The sequence below is a fragment of the Tasmannia lanceolata genome, unplaced genomic scaffold (genome assembly GCF_043159265.1).
Source record: "Tasmannia lanceolata isolate RefF3 unplaced genomic scaffold, GAP_Taslan_0.1 ptg000037l, whole genome shotgun sequence".
Taxonomy (NCBI): Eukaryota; Viridiplantae; Streptophyta; class Magnoliopsida; order Canellales; family Winteraceae; genus Tasmannia; species Tasmannia lanceolata.
In genome coordinates, this window is record NW_027518714.1 from 45,716,906 (window position 1) to 45,730,780 (window position 13,875).

General features: G+C 39.2%; 1 long non-coding RNA gene across 1 annotated transcript; it reads right to left on the reverse strand.

The window, feature by feature from the left end:
* Window positions 1-5,392: 5,392 nt before the first annotated feature.
* Window positions 5,393-13,511, reverse strand: LOC143862526 (uncharacterized). The gene is made up of 2 exons (XR_013240341.1): window positions 12,625-13,511; window positions 5,393-5,580 (listed from the first exon to the last, which is right to left on the reverse strand). It is a non-coding gene; the product is annotated as an uncharacterized LOC143862526 (long non-coding RNA).
* Window positions 13,512-13,875: the final 364 nt, after the last annotated feature.

Sequence of the window (13,875 nt, forward strand, 5' to 3'; positions counted from 1 at the left end):
TTTAACTGTTGGTGTGCATCAATAATTTGGATGGCCAGGTTTGTCCGATTGGTGTGATTTTTACTGTGATCAGATAAATTTGTTTGATCAGAGAAGCCCCGTGTGTGGGTGGAGCACATTCTGGGTGGCTGGGCGGGGTCATGCGATCTGTTCAATTATTGATGAGCAAACCATCCATGAGCCTCGCTTCACTCGGAGGCAGTTGATAGACGATTGGGATGGACTGATTGATGATCATGCCCCATTTGAGTTGTTTTGATCAAAGGCCCATGTTCCTTGTGAGCTGGACCCCATTTCGCAGCAGGCATGGTTGAGTTATTGCAAAGCGGGCCTTTGGCATTTCTCACCTGTTTGCCTTCTGTCTTGATTTTCAGTCTTTATTTTGTTAGGCTTTCAATCTTTCGTTCTTACATACAGCTGAACAGCGTGGGAGGAACTGCCCAAAAACCATATACGGCTGAAAAATAGCTGGTTAAAAGAAAACTGGCTAAGTATTAGCACTCAATATGCTTTGCATCAAATTCTCGTTCTCCGCGAATCTCTCTGAGCGACTCCGCGTAGCTTCGAAAAATCCCATTCCCCAGAGCATTTACACATGAGTTTTTGGGAATTGGGTGTTGTGGGGCGGGGGTTACAGATCACGATTCTTCAGATTCGTTTGCCCTTCACATTCTCCGCCCAGGAATCTGTTTGGCAAAAAGTTGCCAAAGGCAAGCTTAGATTCTTTTGCAACAATCAGTTCACATCTTGTGGATGTGCAGGCCCATTGATCCAACCAGCAACTTTATTAGGATTTATTTAGCGTTTCACCAAGCCACACAAAACTCATTTTCTTAGTCTTTAATAATACAGATGGGTAATGTCTTAAACCCCTGGGCCCACTTCTCTGAATTCTTATTTTAATTCAGACCAATCAAATTCTAAAGGCGCAATGCCCAAGAATGGATCTGCGGGAGGCACGTTGGGATCTGTGAACAAGAGGTTTGGTCAAGCTTGCCCGTTGCCTGCTGGGTCCGGTTCCAAGATAAATGACCTTTCTACCCCTAAAAGAAAAATCTAGACGGATGGATCCTCCTACCAGGAAGAGGATCTCGATTGGTCATATTCCAAAATCAAGGAATATTTTGGAATCTCTTAAACCTAGAGCTTCTGGCTTGAGCCCCCTTGGATTAAAAATCAAGGCCCGGAAGTCTAGATCTAAAGGAAAGCTTCTTAAAAGGAAATTGGAGAAACCCACAAAATCTACTCTAAGTAGGGATGAAGGAGAAACCTTTTGGCCGGATTTCAAAATTTCACAATCCATTTTTCCATCTGTCCAGAGTATGTACTGCCTATAGACATCTCGAGAGTCGAGAGAGAGAGAGTTTTGCTTTGAATGCTTGAAATGTCAAGTGGGACCTTCTTCATAGATCTTCTTTCTATCTATCGTGGCCTTTAGTTGACCAAATCTCATGTAGTGAGATAGAGAGTGACGTTTGGATTATGGATTTCTCACGGCGAGTGAGCTCTTTTTGGTTCATGTATTTCTAATATATTGCCCTTTCTTGACCAAATCTCGTGCAGTGAATGATAGAGGCAGGCTTTCTTTTCTCACTTTGTTGGCTAAGTTATTTGTGTTAGCAGTTCCACATTAACTTAATAGTTTTTTTTTGGGTCGCTCAAGGGGGCATTATATATGTAATTAATATCATTCCTGTAAACTATCTTGGTCCCCATGTAGAATGGATATCTCATCCGCAAGATAAATAACTATAAAAATCAACAGTTTAGCATTTCTTTTCAGAACTGTAAAACGAGGTTTATGTGTTAAGTTGGGATTAATGACAATGGGCCGAACATGTGTTCTTCGGTTGAATCAACACATCCGATAATGTAAAGGTTTGAATCATGTCAAGGTGGCTCTTTGGCTTAGAATCTTGGGCATGCTGCCCAGAGACGAGAGTTCGAATACCCCGAATACCCTTGGGCTTCCACGATGCGCATGGTTTACTGGTGATTGCGCGCATCCGGATGGAATTAGTCCCACTCTACAAAGTGGGGTGGGGCCTCATCAAAAAAAAAAAAAAGTTGCATACATGAGGCCCAAAAAATACTGTCAGCAAAGAGACAGATGGCCAATGGTGTCTTTAGCATTATTATTTGTATTTTTTGGATGGATTGATTTGGGCAGCCAATCCCAAAAAAGTAGGAAGAAAGCAATTGGTTATTGTCTATTTTGACTGACTAGTTGGTTTGGTGTTTGGATACGATTTCGACACGTGACTTTGTTTCATTATAACAAGATAAAACGGGTACAAAATACTAGTGAGATTTTTTCACGTTATAAGGGGGTGAATGCGTACTGCAGAGGGGTGAAAATATCACCTCCCTTTTCCATTGGTATAGACAAATAGAAAGAAATGATGAGATGTCCCAACAAATCAATATACAAAGAAGAAAAATGATTAACGTATACGGAAATAAGAGAAAACGGTTTCTACACACAAGTGTAGACAAGTTATCTACACACTAGCTTAAAATATAGTGGAGGCCCACATTGTTTGGGTGATCCAAACCATTCATTTGCTTGGCCCTCACACAGATAGGGTGTCCACAAAAAATCAGCTCCATAGGATCATCCTAACCCTTCGAACCGTGGAGGCAAAAAATGGACAAATTTGTGAAGGTTCATACACGTCCATTTTACCTCTACAAATCGTAGGGTCGGGATGATCCTATGGAGCTGATTTTTTGTGGACACCCTATCTATGTGAGGGCCAATCAATTGAATGGTTTGGATCACCCAAACAATATGCCCTCAACGGTATTTTAAGCTAGTGTGTAGATAACTTATCTACACTTGTGTGTAGAAACCGTTCTCTCCGGAAATAATTATAACCAGTTAACAGCCCGTGCGATGCACGGGTGACCAAAAGAGTAAATATTATAAAAGGATAGATTAAAATTGATTTTTTTTAAATGAATAATAAAAAACAAATGCTTTGACAATATTAATTTCAATCACAATAAATAGAATATAAGGAAGTTTACCAACTTAATAAAGAAATGAATTGGTAATTTTAATTTCAATCACAATGAATAGAACACAAGGAAGATTTCATCCAAGGAGGATAAAAGGGGGCAATGAACCTTTTACAAAAGATAATGCCGCGAGGTTTGATCCCTGCTTACCTATACCAAAAAAAGAAGAAGAATGACATGTTTTTCTACCCAATAGTGTATGGTGCAGACACATTCAAAAAATACTTATGATGGAGTTTACTTTCAAAAAACTGTGTACATACTGCAAACCTTATTTTAACAAAGCATCTAGTAAAAAGAAAGTACAAACGATAATAGTCTAAAAAAAAACCCACCATCAACAGCGACAATCTTTTCCTTTTTAGTCTTCAGAACGTTGATGAAGACCCTACCATCAACAACCACTGATGAGCACATTTATGTGTGAATTGTAGGTAGGAAAAACATGCATATTTTATGTTTAGAGCGGTACTACTATGGTAGTTTGTTTGTTTTTGTGTTTCAGGGTTAGTCCTAAATTTCCAAGGAAAATGGAGCTATTGAAAGGAAATTTCAAAGAAAATTTAAAGGAAAAGTCTTAGCCGAATCCAAGTGTGGGATGCAACCAATGGCCACGATCCTCATATGGAATTGGTTTAATGGGCACAACTAATTTGCATTGTGGCACATGAACTGAGTGGTTTAGATCAGCCCATAGAAATAGTTGGGGCTACGATCAAATTACATCGAGATCTACAATTTGGATGGCTCAGATTGTGCATTAGAAATGATTTAGAAGGCGCAACCCAATGATCCACTAAATGAACAATTTAGATCATCCAAATTGAGTGGTTCAGATCATTCCATAGAAATGATGTGTGGACACAAATACTTTACATTTTGGACCATAAATTGGATGATCTGGATTATCTTTGAAAAATGATTTGATGGGTGTAGCCCATTTATGTTGTCACCCATTATTTGGACGGTCAGATCAACCTACGAAAAGAGGGTGGAGGTACAACCAATTTGCGCCATGGCCAGTTAATTGAACTTCTTAGATCATCCTATGATGAAGGCCATACGTCAACCCTCTCTCTCCCATATTTTAAAAAGTGGGGCTCATTAATTTTCTAGCATTTAAATTATTTCATGTTATTAGACCATGGTGGTGGATTTACAGGGATTTATCACTAACATGGTGGTGCTAATATCAGTTTGTATGTTGCCATACGTGACAAATCCAATATTGACGTAATTTTGAGGATGCATGTGCGAACCACACATGTAGCAAATCATCTATATGGATCCAGCTTCTAATGGTCGGCTACACGTGCACCTGCCAAGAGAAGAAGGTAAGATTAAGGGTGTGCATTAATCGGTTAAAACCGAAATAACCGACCAAACCGAATTGAGTCTGTTATTTCAGTTCGGTTAAATGGTATTTCGGTTGGGTTTCAGTTTCTATTTCTATTAAATCTCGATGTTCGGTTTCGGTGCTGGTTTTTTATAAAATAATTCGGTTAGAGCCGAAAAACCGAATGGGGAGGATTGTCCACTGGAATAAAAAAGGCTGAAAGAATAGTCGTTAATAATGGTGGCATGAATATGATATTCAAAGCGGTGACTGTCAGGGGTGAATAAGGAATATAATATTCAAAGTGCCACCACTAGGTCCACTAGTATAAAAAAGAACAAAAGAGTAGTCATTAGTAATGGTGGCTGTCAGGGGGTGTACTGGGTAAAAAATAGGTGAATTGAGAATATATCATAATAACCCTAGTTTTCTTAATCCAAGAAGAAGGAGAAGAAGCCCAGAGCTTTCTTCTCTTCTCCATTTTCCAACTGTTTTTTCTTAGAAAGTGCAGGGTTTTTTCTTTTCATTTGAAACTTCAACAAACAGAGCAAAGAAATGTATTATTTTTTCTCTTATATAATGTTGTCCTTACTGATGCCGGAGCTCAGTAAAATCAATCTGGGTTTTTGGTTTTTATTGGATGACGAAACATAATGTTGTCCTTACTGATGCCGGAGCTCTGAAGAAATCCGGCATAGAAATTGTGATAACCGTCGCAGTTTCAAACTTGTCGATTTTTCCTTATTCTCTGGCACCGGCCGGGAAAAAACCCGCCGGAGGTCGGTACATAGCAATCTCACCAAAGAAGCTACTCAACCTGAAGAGTTTATCCGCTTATTCATGGGCTATTCTTCTTCTTCTTCCTTCGGTTTGAACCGAAAAAACTGAACAACCGAAATCACCAAATTGGTTCAGTTCGGTTCATCACCAAAGTGGTTCAGTTTCGGTTTAGAAATTTAAGTAACAGAAAAAATTTCGGTTTGCTCAATTCGGTTCGGTTTAAACCGAATGCTCACCCTTGGGTAAGATGGCAAGTGAATAAAAAATTGCTATATATTACTTTCCCAACATATAAAAGGCAATTAAAGGTTATTCTAATTTTAAGATACTTGCTGTCTATAAAACTCCACATGTGAACGAAGGTTGGATTTTTGGCATCTTGCTATTCAAGTCCACCGATTTTGGCACTTGCAATTGACGTCCAGAAAGGAGAAAAAGTTAACCTGAATTACAAAGAAAAGAGGAAAAGTTGTTGAAATTTGCTTACAATTGCTCAAATTACCAAGACAAAGTGAAAGTTGATCAAATTACAAAAAAAAGGTGGAAGTTGCTAAAAGGACATAAATGCCAAGTTATTTTTGTATACTTCTTTGAGAGTTGAAAATAGAAGGGGATTTCCTCTATATATTGAAGTGAAGGCTCTCTTTTACAATTTCTCTACACTCTTACGCTCTGTCTTGCTCTCCACTCTCAATTCTCTCATTCTTTTCTCTCTTCCAACCAAGGACCAATCAACCATAATTCAAGGCTCAATCAAGGGTGACATCAAGGCATTGAAGGAGGGAGCATTGGCCATTGCAAGGAGAAAAAGACTAAGTTTTCTTGAATTTTTGTTCTTTGTTTCAATTTCAATTCTATGTATTTTTGCTTTCAATATTAATTAAAGAAGAGTTCTCTTTGTTTATTTTCTTTTCTAAGTTCTTCAATGGCATTATTTTTCTTTATGTTTGTTTCTTTCCCTTTCTCCATGAGTAACTAAACCCTACTTACTTAGGTTTAGATGAAGCCATGGGGGAAGGAGAAAGATTGTTGATTAGAATCAATGGTATGAAATAACATCATATATAGGGGTTTATATTTGTGGATTCCCAATTATTCATGCCATTGGCTTTCCCCTTTCGTATGAGTAATTGCCGACAAACAAATATAATTTCTTATATAATCTATAAAATTGGGTAGTATGTTTGATCAAACACTCGTGGGCAAACATCCATTAATCTTATTCCCCATTGACCGCATTTATCAAATATACTATTTAATATAAAAATTGGTTCAATTAATTATCCAATCTCATCCCATAGTGGATTCTAACCCTAAGTAATCTTTTAATCAAATTAAGGTTTAAATTAGATTTTTAATTACTTTTCCAATAGAATTTTAATTTACTTTAGAGCAGTCTCCAACTGAAATACAAGTGTGACAACCCAAGATGGGAGATGAATTGGTCAATTAGAAATTTTAGGCTTAATTAGAGGAAGATTAAAACTTAATCTATTTAATTAAGCACTAATTAGTCTAACCCTTGTTCAAATAAGCATATTGATCATAGCTAGGGTTTAGACATTCTAATCATGCACATTTACTAACCCTTGTTCAAATAGATATATAATTGCAATTAGGATTTATACATTTAATTCAAGTGCATTTACTAACCCTTGTTCCATTAAAACAGTAAACAAGTTAGGGTAAGAGATTACCAATCACCATATGTGCAAGAGAAGGAAAGGAAGAGAGAGAGAGAGAGACAATGAACACAAGATTTATAGTGGTTCGGTCTATCACAAGACTTACTCCACTCTTCACGTCCGCGCGTGAGTTCCACTATCTCGATCATTCTTCAAGGCCGGATCAATAAGCCATTACATGACCAAGCTTTTCCATTCTCAAGGGCGAAAGCGAAGCCCATCTGCATGAAGCCTTCGGCGAAGGGACACACCCTCATATGCCGTCTTCACCTTTCTTAACGGGCCGAAGAGAAGACCCTCGTCTTCAAGATTCTTAACGGGCCGAAGAGAAGACAATCAATGAAGAACAAAGAAAATAAAAACTCTCATGCCTCTTGATAGGCGGATTACAACTTTGAAAGCTCACAATCGCTCTAAGAAAATACAAATGGAAAGCCTTATGGAGTACCTCTTAACAAGATGTAGAAATACAAGCTCAAAGAGGTTTTTACTTTTGATATGAAAAGTTTAAGCTCAAAGAAATGGGATTTGATCTTTCTCAAATGTTCAAAAGCTTGTAGAGATAGGTTTTAATCATGTATATATAGTGTATTGAAAATATGACCGTTTGGGGTAAAACTGCAAATAACTGGCATGAAAAAGTCAAGCAGAAAACGCCCCAACAGCTAGTTTGCCTGACCGTCGCGGTCGACCGAGCCACCGCGGTCGCCCGAGCCACTGCGGTCGCCCGCCCCTATCGGGAGCCCTTTTATATTTTCAAATTTCTTACCGTCGTGGTCGACCTGCCCCATGGCGGTCGTCTGGCGAGGGCAACTTGTCTGCTCGAAAATTAGGCTCAAAAACCTATTTGCGGTCGACCGACCCATTGCGGTCGTCCGCCCAAACCCATGACGGATTGTTCCTGACTTTCCAAGAACATCTCCACGGTCAACTGGATCAGCACGGTCGACCGGCCCGATAAATTTCGAGATGTCCTGGAATTCCAGGTACCATCCCGCGATCGCCCGGCCTAGCCCGGTCGACCGGCCCTATATAAAATTCCATTTTTACTTTAAAAGATCAGGGGCTTTGGGCCATGGTCTTTGGGCTTAAGTCCAAGGTTTTCAAACACATTTTTGGGTGTGTTGATGGTTTTCAAAGAAGTAAAATGTTAAGTATAAAAACCATTTGAAAACCTTTTGAAAGTGCATTTAAACATAAAATCAAGAGGACTTCAAATACATTCTAAAAATAAGAACCTTGAGTCTTCTTAGAATGTGTTGGCTCATTTGCACTTTCTTGGACTTCTTCGGCTTGTGAGTGAACTTCTTGACCTTGTTTGGCTCTTATGACTTGTCTTCCAATCTTCAATGCATGTTGAGGTACAAGAGGTGTCACCATGGCTCCTTCTTGACACTTGCTTAGGAAACTTGTGGGATCTTCATATTGAGCTTCTTGACTTGAACATCTTCAAATGAGGATGTCTCTAATGTAGGCCCAAGCTCTTGGTTCCTTTGATCATTGATCCACAAGCCATGTTTTGAGAAGAGTTGTGTAATAGCGATTATGACATGAAAATCCTGTATATAACACAACACCTCAAAGCAACACATCAGTCCATAAATGCTAATCAATTTGTTTTGCTAGCATCAAAACAAGATGTAAGGTGAATGATTAACCCATGGGAACCCTTGGGCTTACACCAACCAATTTTTCAATCAATTTAGGCTTTAGATTTTGATTTTCTAATTAAGTTAGATAATTAATAGAAATCCTTTATTGGTTACTTTGCCTAAATATAAGGGTTAAATTTGTGATCGTTTCTTCATTGTGTTCAATCCATAACTATTTAGTTTATAAACTTAAATATATTATTGGATCCGAGGTTGTAGTCCACGAAAATCTTGAGTACATTCCAGGCAATAATATATCATAAGTTTATTTTTCGAATAGTTTAAGGGTAGAAATCACAATTCTCTTCCCTGAGTTCGACCCGTTTCTACACGCGATCCGTGCACTTGCGGTTATATAATATCACAATCAGCCACGATCTTCTTCCTCTTATATATGTATCGCATCTCAAAAGATCTAGATGGGGTTCACGGTGACATGGAGAGAAGAGTCAAACTTCTGGTGGAGAACTACAAAACAAAAGGATATTTCATATTCCAATATTTATTGGCGTTTCCCTATTGGAAATTTCTACTATTGCTCCTACTAAGTAGGACGTGATTAACAATGGGAGATTACGCGTCAATCCTATCATGAGAAAGAATGGGGTGATTTTGGCCTAAAATATAGGAACGAGAAAATGCCTACTTTTTTTCATCCGTTTTTTTTCCTATTTACTCTGGGTACTTGACGGTTGTTGTTCTGTAGAAGAATTGAGTTATAAAGAATGGGACATGTGACACAACCACGTTGTGAGACATTCAGATTTACTTATATATAATTAGATTTGTTGGAAATGAGATATTCATCTCTTTTTCTTCTATGGGCCACCCACTTGTGTGTGGACCCCGATCCGAGAGAGGCATGGGACGAGCCCCCCAAAAGTCTATACATCCACGTGAAGGAGAGCTCCACCAAGGAACTCTCGAAAGATTGCCCCTTACAGCATGAGTTGCGATATAAAGTGAGATACCTCTTAATTCGGGGACTAGCCCAGAACCAAGACGTACCTGAAACAAGAAAGAGTCGCCATCCAAGGAAGTAGGCCCTAGATCCCATACTATACTCTGTCGCAACGGATAACCAGAGATACAAAAGGTCCGTGCCTGATGACGAATAGGGAAGGGGTTAAGTAGCCTTAATTCGCCCAAGTGCAAGCACCTGGTCTCTTATGCCATTTATTACTAACCTTGAAGAGTTTTGGGCGAAAATCATGTGAAATGGGAACGAATATCCCTGAGATAACGTCTACCTAGGCATGCATGTCAAGGGGATAGGAATAACAAGCACGCACAAAATAAATGAAAGAAGTGTCACCTAAGCATAGCTAGATTATGACTGGCATGCCTAATTGGTGTCTAAGTTCTGGTGGACAAACACATGCATGCTACAGCTAAAGGTATAAGGTTTGTACATGAAAGTAAGAAAACACACAAAACATACAATCCGACTCAACACCACACACAACATGACAAACCATAGACTCTAATGAAATTTGACTCGGACTAGGATGGCCATCCCGGCTGCTCTACGTATCCCGGCCTCGGGAAGAATAAGAGATGACGTAGTTTGGCGGCCTATTCTAAACTACAATGCCTAACCATCTAGGACCGCTATCCTAGACTCGATCAACTATACTCAACTAGTTTTTAAAGCTTCTTGCACTATTACTTAAGTTCAAGTGAATGGTAATTTTTAGGACCCCCTTTATGTCCTAACTAATGCAGGTGGGCCCTACACCCTATGTGTGACTAGGCTGCGTGTCCTAAGGAAAACAATGGGCTATCTAAGTGTATTCTAGTCTAGCTATCGGCTCGACTAAGTGTCTGACCGACCACGACTCGAGGCCTCCTAACTCTAGGGACACTCACACGACCAGACATGGCATATCAACACATCCAGAACAGACTCCTAACTCTAAGGCACACCAAACGTCTAGGATAGACTCCTAACTCTATGGCAAGATTTTTTTTAAATGGTTTGCAAGGTTATTTTGAAGAATTTTTGTATTTATAAATTGTGAAGAAGGTTTTGAAGTTATGGAAGTTTTTTAAGTTGTGGAAGTTTTTGAAGTTATGATTGGACTCAGGATGCCAGTTGCAAACCTGAGCTGCCTACGTACCCCTCAGCTAGGGATCAAGCCATTCGTAGTTCAGAACAGATTTTCCTAACTACTTTATGAAAGAAGGACATAATCCTAGATCTTATGAAGGGCAGGACGGAATCCTATGACTATATGAAGAAATGACATATTCCTAACTCTTTTAAGGGTAGGATAGACTCCTAAACTCTATAAGGGGGGACAGACTCCTAGACTTTTTAAAAGTAAGACAAACTCCTAAATTCTATAAGGGTAGGATAGACTTCTGAACTCTATGGGGGTTGGACAGAATCCTAAACTCTATAAAGGTAGGATAGAATCCTAAACTCTATGAAAGCAGGACGGACTCCTAACTCTATGAGGGTATGACAGACTCCTATTACTATATGACGGTAGGACATACTCCTAACTCTTTATGACGGTAGGACAGACTCCTAATTCTCCCTAAAGAGGAAGAGATCCCTAAACCTGTGAAAATTCTAATACAGGGAGGGAAGGGTTGGCTCAAGAAGCATTCCGTCATAGCCCGTTTACTGAAAGTCTAAGAAAATCGATGAGGAGATCAAGCTTTGGTGATAATCCTAAATTCCAATGACAAGCTTGCAAAAATGAAGTAACTCTAAGAAGATTTAATCTAGGTGTTAACATACAACCTAAAGAAAGTGAAACGAAAGGAAGGATGGTGGAGTTCTAGTAGCACCATTATCACTTAGTCTTACAATTTAGCTTTCAAAAAAGAGACAAGATATTTTCAGAGGCTAACATGATTCCCAAAAATTCCCAAGAAATCTTCTTACTCAATGATGATTAGTTTATTTAGCACAAATCTAACGTTATCAAGCCCATCTGTACTGCCACATATTGATAACAACATTACAACATATGAGATGCATTTGTTCATTTAAGTGCTCATCTTATTGATAGTGAAATGCTCATGGGAAACAACCAATGTACTTAACAAATGCAACATGATATGGTAGAGACGACTTCAAGATATGATGATATTTACTAGCTTGTCTTGTAATTTAACATGCAAATAATCTTCAACGGGTTTCTATAATTCCATAAAGCATTACAACCAGGAAGTCAGGAAGATGATGTTAATTCTCACATGTTCTAGCACTCACACTTAAGCACCTCATCTTTTAGCATTTATAAGCCTAGCAAAAATCTATGACCATTTCCAAGACATTCACAACCCAAATGAATAGAAAAAGTCAAGGTGGGGTTGTACAATTATCAAGCATGATAGTGTCAACATCCAAATGTGAAGACAGGAAAAAAAAATGACATCAGCACAACCATAGTTAGGTATTTCTACAACTCATCTTGCCCTTCATTTTGTCTTGAAGAATTGTTGGAATCCTGGCAATTCCTTGAATAAAATCTCACAAACCCATTGAAGAGAAGAAACCGAGTTGGTGTGATTAGCAAAACATAGTGGTGCCCATATCAAAAGAAAATGGTACAGAGGAATAGCGTGAACTCTACTCTGCTCTGATAATTACACTAAGCCATTCTTGCCTTTTGTTACAAAAGCAAGATTTAAATGGCCATCAAAGGTCATTACAACATCCAAACATCCTGAACACTTGTCTTCATGGTTCAAATAAAACAAGTCATGGGTATCTTATCCACACATGGAAGGATTAACCATATCTGTAAAATACACTCTAGCTCAATGACTATTTTAACATATTGTTAAGTTAGGAGACTTCGGCAAACAGAATTAAGAGAAAAGACAAGGAGTGTCTATGTAAACACTAAAACATGAATGCATTGATACCAAAAGACGAAAATAATATTTCCATAGCCTTGTTCCCAAAATTGCACCGACTCAACCTGTCTTTTTGTAACAACAGTTGTGTAACCAATATAGTCCAAAAGAAAAGTGGATTAGACAAACTGAGTTTAAGCGATTCACAGAACATGGTTGCGCAAAGAAGGGAATGCAACTAACCACGTCAAGAACAAACCAAACATCATATGCTAACATAAATTGTATAATTGCATGACATCCACAAAGAATAAAACAAAAGGAAGGGAATCACCTTGGTTATTGACAGATATTGATGACTTTTTATTCGAGGTGGATTCCAGAGATGCGGCCAGTGGATTGCTGCCAAAGAGAATGGCGCTATTGGTCGGAAATTGCCGGATTCCGCGGGGTTGCCAAAAATAATGTAGAGGGGTCAGATCTTGGGTTTCGATCGGGCAGATGGGATCTTGCCGGAGAAAACAAGGTTACGACTAGGAATTTGGGGCTGAAGCAATGGGGTTTTGAGGAAAGAAATGGAGTTGGGCTGATGGTGAAATTGGTGGTGGCGGATGAGGCTCGAGCCTCCTCTGCAAATCCCCTCTCTGCAAGGGTTTTCTCCCCTCTTCTTGATCTCTCTACTTCTCTCTATCTCTAATTTTCTCTTGTCCAAAATGAAGATCCCTAAAATCTAGAAAACCAATGAGAAAATCAAAGAGGAAGAGGGATCTTGGGTTGAGATGGTGGTTGTTCTGCAGGTGATGGATGGCAAGTGGGGGTGGAGGAGATGACGATGGTGGAGGCAAAAGTAGTGTAGAGGTGGTGGGAATGGTGGAGGCAAACGTAGTGTAGAGGTGGTGGGAATGGTGGAGGTAGAAAATGAAATGGGTTTAGGTAATGTTTGATTAGGGAGAAAAAGTGTATTCATGATGGAGTCTGTAGATGGGGTGAGATGGCTGTGATTGTGGTAATGGAGGAAGGTGGAGGTGGCGGCAATTGAGGAGCTAGGTGGTGGACATGGCCATGGTGGAGGTGGTAGCGATGAGTTGAAGCTCAAGTTCTCTCCCTTCTTTCCTCTTCTGTATTTCCCCTTCTCTCTCTGCAGCCCTAACCCCAAAAGAAAATTGATGAAGACCCCCACCCTCAAAGCCCTAATCGGATCCTCTTTTAAGAGGAAATGACATTTTCGCCCTCTACATTTCCATTGACAGCCCTTGGTGGTGTATTTTTTGACTACTCTTTTACTCTATGGGGGCTGCTAGGCAAGGAAAGGGGCAAATATATTCTTTCTTTTTTGCAAGTAGGAACTGGTATTGGCACTCCTTTCTTCGATGATACACACCCCTTCTGCCAAGATAGTATTTGTATAATGATGCTTTGATTATTGCACTAATCGGTCTCGTCTTTTGTCATTTTCCATCCCATTCTCTTGAAATTTTGCGAGCATATTCTTTGAGACCATTATCAACCTTTTGAGGAATTTGTACCCACAAATGCGCGCAATAAGCTGATGGAAACTTGAACTTTCCTCTCATTTTAGGTCTAG